We start from the raw sequence: 15579 nt of genomic DNA, 5'->3' as shown, positions 1-15579 counted from the left end.
AGTCGGGTACAGCGCATTGATACTTCCTATCCCCAAAGGAAATCGGCCAGCATCCGGTTTGAAGAAGAACAACTCATTCTTACGCAGAGAGACTCCAAACGGAACGGACATCCTTTTCTTCTCTTTCTCTCCACCTCGGTGTTATCTCTATGGTATCGACGATTCCACTGGAATAACTACCACAATAATACCAGGTGCCAGAGTCCAGCTTTCTACAAGGAAAATACCACATTCTCCTCAATAAACCTTTTCTGTGTTACATTTTATGAAGTTGTTGCGTTTGTCATTTCAGAAGCTTGTATCGAATTATTTATTTTATTAGGGTGTGCCCTAAAAGCTTACAAACCCTAAAGATGTTTCTACCAGTTGTTCTTAGGAGCATGCTTTGCCAAATCTTAGCAGGTTTTGCCACTAAGTCACGTCTTCTAATAACAGTCATATAGAAACCCTAATCCTAATGAATCACTTATTAAGGCTAAAAGCAACTTAAGAATAGTGAGATAAACAGTTGAATGATGAATATTGAGAGGATTAAACAAATAAAATGAACAAAATTTGATTACTTATGAGAATGATTTATGAAATATTTACTAACATTGGTTGTGAGGAATAGTTTGTCATAACTCGAGGGAAGCAATCCCATGGTAACATGTTCCGAAAATGGGAAGGTTTTGGAAAGAAACTGTTTATGGAAATTCTATTTGATGGTAGATATACAGACGAAGAAAGGAAAAAAGATTTTATGGTAATTTTGTGGTAATAAGATGGGTTCTTGTTCTGTCTAATAAGGAGTAACCTGAGATTGAAGCTCAGTCGAGCACCTACCATGAAAACAACAAGAGAGAAAAACTAGCAATGTCTCTTCTGTGAGAAAGAAACTGCAGATATCATCCACTCACACTAAGTCAATTTTGTACTAAGGCCAAAAAAGTGCTTTCAGTCGCACCATACACAATAAAAAGCTAATGCATAGCTCTCTATCTCTGATACTGACAACGCGTGTTCATTTTTATTGCAATTGGGATTGCAATGTATTTTTGTTATTGTTTATATATTTGTCTTCACATAAGAGCCAGATGCGTCCTAAAATAGAATACTGTTGCCACATCTGGACAGGAGCTGCTCTAAGCACTGTATCCTTCCTTGATAAAATCCAAAACTGGCTTCAAAACCTAGTAAGTTATGATTTTTTCTCTTTACTGCAACCTTTTTTCCACTGAAGAGACATTGTAAGCCTGTCTCTGCTCTATCATTATTTTCATGCCAAGTGCTCGTCTGAGCTTCAATCTATGCTTCCTTCCATTCTAAACTTTCACAAAAAAGCACACGTCTTGCTACAACCACTGTCAACAATTTCCTCCACTCCCTATCTGTGCCTAAATTTAAATGCAAAAATGCAAATTCCATGAACAAAGGTTCTTTCCTAAAACTACCTGCCTGTGGAACTGTTCCACTGACCTGCTTTCAGCTGACTAGAATATGGTGGTCTTCAAGTTCAATGTAAACAAGTTCTTATTGAACCGTCCCCTTAAATAATCAAATTATATCCAATTTTCACCACTAACGTTTTCTACAATGTTGTCTTGATTACCACCAGACACTGATTAACCCTTATCCTCGAGCGGCCGTTGGGCCTGGATAAGTGATGACTTTTGTAAAACAAAAAATCCAATTATTTATCTAGTGTTGCCATTCTTCTTTCTTCCAACACTCATATGCATTAGACACGATAATAACACAAAATGACAATCTATCTGCAAGAAAGATATGCAGTGTAGGTCCTGGCTGGGATGGAACATGTGCCAAGAGTGATGCAGACAATTACAAACCCTCATAGGTGGCAAATGAACAAATAGACAAAATAAATATTGCAGATGAAAGGGTCACCATTTGACAAGTGTTGAATTTGCCAAAACTTGTGCTGTGAATAAAAGAAATAAAAACATGGCTAACGAACAGAGCATATTTATATATAAAACCTTACATGAAAGATATTTTGTGTGAGTAAATTGTTCGTTTTGAAAAGTTAAAGTATGTATTTGTGAAATGCTCACAGCGTAGAAGAAGAAAAGTTTTAGAAATGTGTAGGTCTGTTGCTATTTATTTGCTGCCTCACGAGAGCAAAATGTGACACAAAGTCATTTTTAATGTGGGAGTAAAACCAGCCCCCCCCCCCAAAAAAAGGGGACTCTGGAAGTAGGCAAAAATAAAAATTGTCCGAGTCTAGAAGGGTTTCCCCAACATTAACTAAGGAAAAATTAACCCAAGTATAGCATCAGAACAGATACTACACTTGGATTTGAATCCTGTAGGTCTGTTTTCTGTTAGTGCACGTGCGTTCACAGAAACGTGTGCGCATGTTGAATGAACAAAAATCATTTTCATTGTACAAATCGCACTTTCATGTAAAATTGTGTATTTCTTTATTGAGTGGCGAGAAGGGAAGAGTAAGCTAAACTGATGGAGGAAGAAAGAGAGTAGGTTGTACAAATATTAATAACGTTTTACACTGGCTCACATCGCAGATATAACCAGACGTCAAAAACGTAAAATCTACTATATAAAATATTCGTTCACTCAACTCTGCAGCTCAATTCGAGATGGTAGGTCTCTCCTCCAACATCAACAAAACAACAACAAAAAAAAAAAAGAAGTCATTTATTATGCTTGTTCGTTTCTATACTTTTGCACCATTTTTACCGTGCACAAATAATTAAAATGTCATCACTCCAGACACCGACAAGTTGTCAACGTTTACGTTAAAAAATTCTGCGCCAAATTTTTTTACATATATAGGGAAGCTCATAAATATATTAAAAAAAAAAAAAAAAGAAAAAAGTTTTTTTACTCACTCGCTAAATGTGCAGAATAGTTAACAGTCAAGAAATCGTAAAAACAAAAAATTATACCAAATGCAGTAGAATTTAATTAGATATCGACCTGTATACTTTTAACATGTTAAAACTATTTTTAAGTTTTATCTTTTTTTTTTTTTTTTTAAATATTATTTCACGTAAAGTGGTTCTTACATACACCAGAAAAAAATATTAGCTGTTGGAGGGTGAAAATTTGCAAATAAAAATGGCATCCTAGGACTAACCCTAAGTCCTAGTGGCAAGCCTGGATTTAGGGTCAGTGGTAAGTTAAATCATTATTCTTACAACTTTTGAGGAATTAAGCCCCTCAACAATTAAGTAACAATTGTTTTCAGCGTATTGTAAATATTGCTAAAAAAAAAAAAATAAATAAAAAAAATCAGCACATTAAAAAAATATAGGTTGGTAGATAATTAAATTCTATTGCGTTTGGTATAGGTCATGTTTTTTTTTGTTTGTTTGTTTTCGTTTTTACGATTGGTTAACTGTTAACTATTCTGTACTTTCACCATTTGTTGTCTCGTCTAAGTTGGTGAGGGGATTTATTTGAAAAAAAATCATTTTTTCACATCTGCTATGGATATTAGCAAATTTTACAATATTTTTCCTTTTGCTATTTTTAGGCGATTATGTATGAACACGCTCAAAATATATGATCCTCATTTCCGGGTAATTCTAGCGTTTGAGGGCAGGTAAACTTTTTCTTGCTATGGGAAATTCTGTGGATTTTTTTTTTTTCTTTTTAGGGCTTCTACTTTTTATTTAGAGAATTATGTGCGATTTTACGACCTTGCCACTTGGGTTGGTGGTAAAAAAGATTAACCGCCTTAAAAAGTTAAAATATCCCCGAAATATATTGCGACTCGCATGTGCTCGGTGATTATTCCCATTTAAAAAAAAAAAAATGAGTAGGGTAAACTTACTTTCTTTCCAACTCGATGACAACTTTTACAGATTTTCAAGTATGCTGTAAATGAATATCACAGTAATAATGCCCTATATATGCAAAAATATAATATAAGTACCTGGATTTCAAATAATTCCACTTATTCATATAGGCAACCAGTTACTTCGCGTCGATCTAGAGTCTAGATCGACAATGTTTACGTTTGTATTTGATAAAAAGCAAACTATGGAAGACCAAACAGGCCAAAAAAAACTTATTTTTCAGTGACGAAAATTTCAATGTATTATTAACGCTGAGGCTGGCCAGTACCAGATGGGTGACCATTTGTATGAGTTTGGTTTTTAATGTGTATGTGTGGGGGCCAGGCTCCCCAAAATGGGGGGGGGGGGCAATTTAAAGCAGAATAAAAAAAAATTATTTCAGCGCATTTGGTCCACCGTAGTCGAAAGCCGGCAAGCGTTTTCGAACGGGATCGAAAAAATGATGCTATTTTTAACACAAAAGGCACAATATTTATCGAATTTTTTTTTTGTATCGATTCTTCAAAGCATGCCCCTGTTTAATAATGGTCATGCATTATTCGGCTCGCTAAAAAAAAAATTGTTAATTTATTTATCAAAGATTTTAAAATGGCTTTTTTCATATAAATATTAAAAAAACAAATTTTTTTTTGTTTTGCTTAACTTAAATTAATTATTTTACTTAACATATTCACCGAATTTCACACTTCAAAACTCAAAAGCGGGATAATAAAACACAATTGAAGTTCTGATATTCAGACGTCAAAATAAGGTATGCAAACAATTTTTTTTTTTTTTTTTTTTAATCTATAATCCTGTCCCTTACAACAACACAATATGTTGTGTTCAGTTTCAGATGATTATTTTAAGCATATTTGTACCCCCCTCAAAACAAGGGGGGGGTTGTAAGCAAAAAAAAATATATATATATATAAATATCGTTTATGAAAAATAAGTACACTTATTAAGTAAAGTTTTTAAAACTTAAACTTAAAAATAAGTTCATTCTTCTCTTAATAATCGCTGAAAATTTCGTATTGATCGGATAATTACCTGATTTTTGGTAGATTTTTAAAAAGACGGTCCGTCAAAAAGTACTTACCTGCCCCCCAGTTTTGTGTGCTGAAATAATAACGGTATTATTTCGAAAGCCATTCTTAACATGGGAGAGGAGGGTGTTTTGTAACTATTCTGTACTTTAAGTTAACAAATTAATAAAATAAAAATATTGTAAAACCTGAAAATACTATTTAAATATAGCACGGTTGAATAAGTGCACAACTGCACAAGCACTGTTTTTTCATCTTAAATTCAAACTTCCTTCACGATATCACGTATTATAAACACCTCAACCTCCCCATGTTAAGAACGGCTTTCGGAATAAACACCCAACCTCAAAAACCGTTCTTAACATGGGAAGGCTGGGGGGGGGGGTATTCCGAAAGTAGTTCTTAACATGGGGTGGTTTGTATGGGTATCAGAATTTTTGTAGGAATTTTTGACATCCCTAACACGAAACTGCGAATAAAATATTTAAAAAAACTCGTAATTTCTCTTTTAAAAGTGGGTTGTTTATTTTCTTTATGGATTATATTTCCAAAATAAACTATTAAAGTTGTATAAAAAGTAATAGAAATATTTTTATTTTTTTTAACAGTAATGAAATTAATTGAATTTTACGAGTTCAGTATTTTTCAATTTTTAAACTTTAAAAATCTATCAAAATTTTTCTATTGATTCTATTTTTATGATATTTTCAGGGTCAATGTGAAATTTTATGCTCTTTCCAGTAAACCGAATATAATATTTTAGACAAACGTTTTTTTTAATTCACGCCCCCCCCATTTTGAAATGTCTATTAAAAAGTAAATAATTTATGTGCCAAAATTTTATATATCACAAATTGAAGATAAAAGATCAATAAATAATATATTCTAATTTAAAACAAAAAAAAAAGTTATTTTTGGAAATTTACCTATAAATTCCTTTAAAAAAAAATTTAAAAAAAGTTTGTATTTTTGTGTTTTTTTTTTCTTAAATGAAACTTTGATCCTTGCCCCTTTAATTGAAAAAAAAAAAAAAGGGTTTGAATTACATTTTTCGAGTAGTTATAAGCTTGGAAAGACAGGGGGTCGAATTATTCAATATTTTTCACGAAGTTTCTGACACACCTGTGGTGTTTATAAGACGCTGGGGCAGGTTGTAAAAAAATACGATATATCTTTACGACCTGCCCCAGCATAATGTTAAGAACGGCTTTCGGAATAAACACCCTCCCAACCTCCTTATATTAAGAACGGTTTTCAAGATTGGGGGGGGTTATTCCGAAAGCCGTTCTTAACATGGGGAGGTTGGGGGTGTTTATAATACGCTGGGGCACGTCGTAAAAATTTACCAAAAATACCCTCATATTATATTATTAAATTGTTAGGTGGAAGCACAGATTAGTTACAAGACACCCTCCCCATGTTAAGAACGGCTTTCAAAGTAATAACGTTATTTCAGCGCGGTGTTAAAATGCACAAGTACCCTCGACGCTAAAACTACATTACTGTGATATTCATTTACAGCATACTCGACAACCTGTAAAAGTCGTCATAAAGTTTGAAAGAAAGTAAAAATTGATTCTAACCCCCCTTTTTTTTTTTAACGAGAATAATCACCGGTCACGTGAGAGGGTCGCAATAATTTTCTTGGTGATGATGGTCACAAAGTATGTGTTCAATTTAGTAGAACGTTATAATTGAAAACTGATCCCGACGATAAAAGTAAAAAATATATTTTTTTTTAATATAAAAAACGATACAGTAATTAATTAACTTTAAAAAAAAACAAAAAAAACAAAAACAAATGAAAGTAAAAGCTCCTGGACAAGCTTTTTCTTTTTTTTTAATCTCAACAGTTCGATTCAAGTTCTTTAAAAGTATCGAAATGTTCATATAAAATAAAAGAAAATGAAATTAAAATAGTTGTAAAACTTAAATATTTTAAAGGAAACAAACAAAACAATCGAGGAATGTTTTTTTTTAATGTTCTAAAATATTGAAATAAACTTATGCACTTTTTGACAAGTTCGCGGGTTATTTTTAACCCTGAAATTTTCCAATCTTTAAAAATAAAATGGAGTTTTTATGAGAATGAAAAATGAACATGCGTTCTTCATTTAACTAGTTAAATCATATTAACTCAAACTTAGTGTGACCATCAAGTAAAAAAAGACAATTTTTTATCAATTTTGTGTAAAAAAAAAATAAATTAGAAAAATCAGTAAATTTGTACATTATTACTCTCAGTTATCACCCCCTACTTCTGAAAGAAAATAAATTCGGCATTTTTATTTTATTTTATTTATTTATTTATTTTTTTAGATAATTACGTTTTTCCAAATGTTTGAATATTTTCAAAATAGTTCAATGTTTTTAAAAAACATATCGGAAAAAATAGAATTTATAGTGAGGGATCGGTGTGTGTGCCTACAAATTTGGCATAAAATGGTACCTACCTCACTTCCAGGCTTTTTGGAACTGTTGTATATGGAGAAAAAATCGGTTCTTGTTTCGTACTTATGCATTTATCTTACCGTACTGAAATAAAGATGTTATTTAGAAAGCCATTCTTAACATGGATAGAGAGGAGGGTATTTTGTAATTATTCGGAAGGATTGGAGTTTAGGTGGCGATTAACCTCGAACCCAAAACAAACCAAACCAAAAGCGAAAGGGACACAAATATCGAGTCACCGGTTTGTATCCCTGGAAACAGTGACCATTTTTATTTACATTGTAAACATATAGAACTTTTTATAATTAAAAAAAAAATAAATAATACGAACAAAATTGTTCTGGTACTTTTGCAGAATTGTTTTGCAACTATTCTGTACTTTCACCTAACAATTTAATCTTTTTTTTTTTTTTTTTTTTTTTACAAATTGAAAAAGAGAAACTGAAAAATTGATACGCGTGTAGGGTTAATTTTAATATAAATGGTCGATTAATTAATCACGTTGTCAATTATTCGACTTTTTTATTATTAAATTGTTAGGCACGCAATTTTTTTAAATAATTAGATTTTTTTTCATATTAATGCACTTATTGTAGTTTTCAGTTTCTCTTTTCCAATTGTTTTTGTTAAACAAAAAATGGATTTTGTAAAAAAAAAAAAAAAAAAAAAAATTAAATTGTTAGTTGCAAAAAAAATTTTTTTTAATTATAAAAAGGGTACTCCTGCAGTATTTTACCCACCGATTTCACGATCTTAGCCGAGCGTTGACGAACGCTTTCGGCGTTAACGCCGACGAAAGCCGAGAATTCGGAGCTACGGTGCAAGAACGCTAAAAGTATGTGAATGAATAGCAACAACATTACAAGGAAAAGATATTACACACACACAACAAAATGGATAAAATTAATACAAAAAATTTGGATAAAATAAATCACAAAAAACACTTACCGTAGGTTTTTTTACAGTAAAATAAATTTATTTTGTTGAATATTTTTTTTTTGTTTGTTTCATTTTGTTTTCCGATAGCTTTTTTTTTTGGGGGGGGGGGGGTAAGCAACAGTAATAAACACTTCAATGTTTTTTTTTTGTTTGTTTTTAACAAAACGTTATTAAACAGTAACAACAATGTTTTGTTTTTTTTTCAGTAATGTTTGTAGGGGGGGGGACAACAATTACTGTTTATCTTTAGTTCCGACTGGAAGATTTTCTACTGAGTGTAGAGGCAAAGTAGGGAGCAAAGGGTTTTCAGAGGATGTGGAAAGACGCTCCTTCCCAAACCGGGTAGCCTTCCGCGATTTGATTTATTATGGAGACAAAAGGGTTGTGTCCAAATTTTTGTCTCCACATAAATTCGCATAAATATGTTTCCAACAGCTCCCGGTTTTTTTTTATTATTGCTAAATTAAATAGCTGAAATGAAAGGCTGTGTATTTTTACTTTGAACAATAAAATAACTGAAATGAAACGCTATATGTGTAATTTCAATGAAAATTATTCGTCTGCTGCGCGTTCGTTTGAAGCGCCCTGATTGGCTGATAGAGTATCACCGCTCGCCATGTTCCGGCGTTTTCCGACGGATGTCGATCAACGCTCGGCTAAGATCGTGAAATCGATGGGTAAAATACTGCAGGAGTACCATAAAAAGTTCTATATGTTATAAAAATGGTCACTGTTTCCAGGGATACAAACCGGTGACTCGATATTTGTGTCCCTTTCGCTTTTGGTTGTTTTGGGTTCGCCACCTAAACTCCAATCCTGCCAATTATCCTGTACTTTCACCTAACAATTTGATTTAAAAAAAAAAAAAAACAGTAAAACTTGAATTTCACTTTAAAATAGCACGGTAACATAAGTGAATAATCACATTTTTTAAAATGTCGTTTTAAGCAAAAACAATATTACGTACTTAATTGTCATGTCGAAAATAGTAATATATCCAAAAATTACGAAAATTCATCGAGTAGAACTGCTATTCCGATTTAATAATAAAAAACGTCACTTGTTTTGATCCGCGATGCTATGCTTAATGAAAGATGGAAAAACTCAATTCGAACTACCGAAATTAAAAATCAGTCTTGTAATAGCTACCAAATACTACAAATATAGCACGCCATCAACATGCAATCTAAAATATGCGTTCCCAGTTATGTCGCCTCTTTCAGTCGACTTTAAAAACATTTAAGAAATTGTAATTTTATCCAATTTTCCGTAAAAATGACTTCCAACTTCCGGTCAATTTTTACGACGTGCCCCAGCGTATTATAAGCACCCCAACCTCCCTATGTTAAGAACGGCTTTCAGAATAAACACCCCCAACCTCGAAATCTGTTCTCAACATGGGGAGGTTGGGGTGGTTATAATACGCTGGGCTGGGGCACGTTGTAAAAATTGACTTAACTTTCTATCGATGAATTTTCGTAATTTTTAGATCTATTACTAATTAAGTAAGTAATATTGTTTTTGCTTAAAACGACATGTTTTTAAAAATCGACCTGTCGACTATCACAACAAATGCCAGAAATTCTACTCCAAATAACAAGGTCGTAAAAACAATAAAATAAATCCCCCCCCCCTCCGTAGCCCGTACTTATGCAGACTTATGCTAATTTTTTTTTTAATTAAATAGTATTTTCAAGTTAAATTGAAGTTTCGCCTGTAGCTTTTCTTTATTGAATTGTTAGGTGAAAGTACAGAATAGTTAGAAAACATCCTCCCTATGTTAAGAATGGATTTCTAAATAACATTATTATTTCAGCATGGTACCTTCTCTGCATAAGTAACAAGAAACACAGGGTTTGTTTTACTGTACACATAGATTCGAAAAAGTTGTCATAACATTTATTTGTTCTATATTTGTTTTATCAAAGGCAAGATAAGTTACTTTTCTACCTAACTGGATATGTTTTTAGTGTTTATATTTAATGTGACATGTTTATTCAGGTCGAAAAACAGTGTTTACCGATGTATTGGAAAATTTAAAATGGCGGTCGACTCTCTCTTTGAGGTGGTAAGTTTGGGAAAATGAGTTATAAATAAAAAACAGACAAAATACTGTTAGAAACTCGCTCAATATATGTTACTGTGACATGAGCTGACATATATTCGGCGGGTTTTTAACAGTATTTTGACTAGTTTTTTATTTATAACTCATTTTCCCAAACTTACCGTCTCAGAGAGAGAGAGAGAGAGAGAGAGAGGCGGCCGCCATTTAAAATTTTCCAATACATCGGTAAACACTGTATGTTTTTCGACCTGAATAAACATGTTACATTAAATATAAACACTAAAAACATCCAGTTAGGTAGAAAAGTAACTTATCTTGCCTTTGATAACACTTAGTTGTTCTATATTTGTTTTGTGACAACTCTTTCGAATCTATGTGCTGTTGCTGTACAGTAAAATAAACCCGAATTTTCTTCCATAGCAAAAAAAATAAAAGTTGGTTAACTGCCCTAAAACGCTAGAATGGCTTGAAAATGAGGGTAGGGTTGCCATTTTATGTTAAATTTATATGCGAAACCGACATCACGCTCTAAATAATAAAATGGTTGTATTTTTATTTTCCGTCGAATTTCTCAAGGTGTTCACACGTAATCGCTTAGAAAAAGTAGAATTTCATTTGGAGATTGGGGGGGGGGTATTAGCTAAAGGTGTTAATCCACAATGCCAAAATTTCTTTTTCTTTTTAAAAAAGAAATAAAAATGTTTTTGAACTTTCGATTCTTTTTTTTTTCCGATTCAAACAAGTGACGACATCAGATTTTCCCCATTTTTAGTTTGCCGATTTTCATTTGATCATGAAACAAGTACATAACAAGTTTTAGTGTCGACATTATCTTCAGAATAAAATTAATAAAATATGTTAAGTTATACATGCAAATAATTGTGAATTTGTTTTTTCTTTTTTTTTATTTTAAATTTTAGTTTTCCTTTTGACAGGAAGAAAAAAAAATATCCACAGAACGCAACAAATACAAAACTTAAACAAAATATGTCTCCTTTTTTTCTTGACAACGCTAGAAACTTGTAAAATCGGTTAAAATAGATTAGAATTAAAAACAGAAAATAATTAAAATTTAAATAATCGATTGATTATATTAAATATTATAAGCAAACATTTTTTTTTTAATAGCGACAGTGAAATAATACAACTACTACACAATGTGACAATTACATTTTGCCCTTAAAATAAAACGTACAAAATAATAATAATAATAATAATAAATAATAAAAAGCGACCACCAATGTCACCGTAATATATTTTCCAAATGAATATAGATTTACATAAAGACATTTATTTACTCGGTGATAAACATTTAAAAGATTCGTTTAACAGTATTTAAAAAAAAAAAAATGCCAATCTTCTTGCTGGGCGTTGTCATTGAAAAACTGATCATGGAATTTACAAGGATTCAATCTCCATCAGGAAGGGAAAAAATAAAACAATATGTTAAAAACGTTAGCAACAATTAACATTAAAAACAAAAACAAAAAAAAAACATGTTGCCCTTTTTTGTTTCTTTTGTTTTATTTAAATTTAAAAAACTAAAAAAAGAAAAAAAAGGTTTTCTATTCTAAAATTCGATCACAATCGCCATCGTGGTTTGCTAATAAAGACATTGGGTTTATTAATAACAGATCGAATAGATTAAAGATGAGAGATTTACTTACCAGAGAGGGGGGGGGGAAACAGTTGTGTCTGCAAAAACTACTACGGCGATATTATTTATTAATATTATTTCATTAACCATCAGAATATAATAGGTTGTTGTACACAGAGAATAAAATATCCTGGGGGTGTGGGGGCGCCTGAGGGAAAGATGTGTAATAATAAACAAACAGATATTAATTTACGAAATTGATGACAATTACATGGAGGGAGAGAAAGAGAGAGAATACGCACCTGTGACGACAAGAAGGAACGCAAAGATGAACATCTGCGATTTACGAGTTGATTTTGTTTAAAAAAAATAACAACAAAAAAAGAGAGAAGCTGTTATACACGAAACAATTTGTGTGTGTGTGTGTGTTTTTTTTTTTTTTTGTTTTTCTTTTTAACTTTCTTTTCACATTGAGGAAGAAAAAAAATTATAAAACTGTATAGAGATCCGATTAAAACAGCGAAGGTGAGGTAAATAAGGTGATATTTTAAATAATGTTAACTACGTGCACACACATACGATAAGATCCGGGTTGGGTAATTTTTCTTCTGTCTTTTTTCCTTTCTTTCTTTTTTCTTCTTCTCTCTCTCTCTATCTCTCTCTCTCTCTCTCTCTCTCTCTCTCTCTTCAAGTTTTCAGGGGAAACAACTCAAACATATTCATGGTTACGCCGAATAAAAAAAAAAATATGTACACTGTATATTGAAAACCAAATAGTGAGAGCACATTGATATTATCAAAGCTGGCGCTACCTCTCTCTTGGTACAAGCCTGCGGGTTTATATCTGAATAGAGTAAGATTTTGTTTGGTATATGCTGTTCTCCCAGGCATTACCTCCCAGGAGTGCGTCACTCGCCCAAGGCAAGGCACTCTTAACCGGGGAATGCGGATCACGGTAAAGTTTGCCCCCATTCAAAGTGCCCCCTTTTGGGGGAGGAAGGAGTGAATACCCAGTGCACGGAAGGGGCACGTGACTCCACTCAGATTATGGGTAGAGAAATATGTACCGTAACTATACTTATGTTATGTTATATGACTGTAACTATTCTGTTTACTTAGTTCTACTAATCTATGTATTTCAGATCTTCATCATTTGTGATATCATCCTGAAATACTATCAAAATAGTGTATACTTATCTATGATGGAGATTGACCTGGCCTGATCCTTGCGCGAGCCTTTTCTAGTCTCACACAAAAACATGCGTTCACATCTCAAGCTATATTACTTGTCATATACATACGTGCATACAAACATATGTGCACACGTCCACACACGTACATATATTCACGTTCGCGTATATACACTCACATTCACGTGTATACGTACACACATGTACTCACATACGTGCACACGTACGCACACATGGACAACGTCACTTCCCCTTTCAAAGGAAATCCACACATGTGCAAAAGACCACAGGAAACAACTATAAAAGCAAGAGCAATAAGCTGCTTCCTCCTTTTCCAACTCGCCTTCCGAGGTGAGTGGTCTACGGACTGACAGCGTGCCTTTTCGGCAGGCGCACGCATGCGCGTGCCTCACACCACTTGCTACTATGTGGGACAAAAAGCTAACAGACCATACGTACACTTTATATGCTTTCTCTCTCCATGAACTGGATTGACTTTCTCTCTCTCTCTATCTACAACTTGTGCCAGAGAACCCCACCGCCTAGCTGACTGCTAACATGGCGCGCAGTTTAACTGATATCAACCCTTTATCCTTTTCTTTGTCTACACGCTGGACTATCATTCCCATTACCACTACATTACTCACTTCTCTTCCCACGCGCGAACAAACGATAGTGACCCGAACGTGAGATGAACACACATTTCCTTTTTCCTTCTATACTACCAGTCCCGAAACAAACGATGGTTACACCCGAACGTGGACATGAACACATGTTATATCTAAAACATTCATTCTTTCAACAGTAAATAAATGACACGTTTATCTTATCCAGCAATTGAGTTTTTGTTTCCTTCATTCCATTTGTTTCATTATTTTCTTTTGTAACGGAATTAGGATATATATATCCTAGTCCTCTACATCCTAAACGCAAAACCACCCTACAATCACCTTCACATCCACCAACAGACTAATCGCACAGTGCCTGGGGTACAATGCCCTATCGCGGACTGTGAATATAAAACGGCCAACTTGGATGGCATCGTGGTTGCAGCACTCCACACCACACATGTAACCATTCACAGTGCAGCTGCCCCCACCAGCGCAGTTGCTGCAAGAGTCAAGAAAGTGAAGCGACTTCCTGTAACTCTAGCTGGTTCAAGTGAAGACTGGTCCTACTTCATCACTAGATGAAAAGACTATATCACTGCAACCAAAATCACAGGAAAGGACCTTGTCATACACTACTAGAATACTGCGATGAATCCTTACACAAGAACCTGACTCGCACTTCAAGCAGCTCATTAATTGATAAACCAGAAGCAAATGTGCTGAAAACAATACGAGTCCTCGCGGTCAGAGAGGAGAACATCATGGTATCATCTGTTACTCTACACAACACGCACCAGGATCATGATGAAACAATCCAATCCTTTGGTGCTCATCTCCGGGGACAAGCTGGAGTATGCAAATTTGTCATCAAGTATTTGAATTGCAATGAGAAGGTGAACTACATGAAAACCATCCTTCGAGATGTACTCATTCATGGCCTTGAGGATACAGAAATTCAACTGGACCTCCTTGCTGATAAAAACTAAGACATGATGCTGGAGCAGGTTTTTTAATTCATCGAAGCCAAAGACGCTGGATAACGCTCAGCATCCCGACTTCATGATCCTCACAGTGCTGCAGCTGCTGCCAGCACTTATTGGTGACAGAAAAGTGCAGCTAGCCATAACACTAATGCAACAGACGGTACTGAAACATGCCATTACTGTGGAAAGATAGGACATGACAAAAAGTCCTTCGAAAGGGGGTGAGAAAAAGAATGTCCCGCCTACGTTCATGTAAATAAAGGATGTGATTGTGAAAATTACTACGAAAGGGTGTACCACAACAAAAATAGAAAGAAACGGCAACCAGAAACATCGGCCAAACTATGGATTGAACATGAAGCAGTCGTTTTTGACGCCCTGTGTGCAGCATCCTGCTATATCGGACACAGCAACAGACAATATTGATCCTGAGCTACAACCAGCTGTCCAACGTGTGGACCAAAACAAACCTCACAATCACAACCATTTACCAACATCACAACAAAAGTCACCTATGAGGACTATGAACAATGCGGCTTTGGCCCAACCCTCATATCTCGGCTTAAAACGGCTGTTGTTGCTGCCATGGCTGATACTGGTTGTCAAAGTTTCCTGGCCAGTATCAATGTGATTCATCAATTGGGACTGAGAAAGCATGACCTCATTTCTGTCACTATGTGGATGCATGCCGCCAACAATAAAGGTATTAAGATTCTCCGACTCTCCAACAAAGACCTTGAAGGCAACAGGGTAGAAACATGTCAGATAGTGTATGTTACTAACAGTGTGGACAAATTCTTTATTAGCAGGGAAGTTTGTGTTGCAGTTGGCCTAATTACCAAGAACTTTCCAACAATTGGTGATGTGACATACAACAGAAATGCTGCTGTC

At 34.0% G+C, this 15579-nt stretch overlaps 1 protein-coding gene across 1 annotated transcript in view; it reads right to left on the bottom strand.

Annotated features, from left to right (window-relative positions):
• The window catches only part of LOC145293254 (TNF receptor-associated factor 6-like), a 188780-nt gene extending 176165 nt beyond the window's left edge, over positions 1-12615 (bottom strand). Inside the window, exon 1 of the mRNA XM_080139832.1 lies at positions 12207-12615. The gene's annotated coding sequence lies outside the window, so the exon portion shown is untranslated. The remainder of the gene's footprint in view (positions 1-12206) is intronic.
• Positions 12616-15579: the final 2964 nt, after the last annotated feature.

Source organism: Euprymna scolopes, chromosome 14 (genome assembly GCF_053919585.1).
Source record: "Euprymna scolopes isolate OS-2025 chromosome 14, ASM5391958v1, whole genome shotgun sequence".
NCBI classification, from domain to species: Eukaryota; Metazoa; Mollusca; class Cephalopoda; order Sepiida; family Sepiolidae; genus Euprymna; species Euprymna scolopes.
The sequence above is the reverse complement of the archived record's forward strand: the minus strand, read 5'-3'. Positions and strand labels throughout refer to the sequence as shown.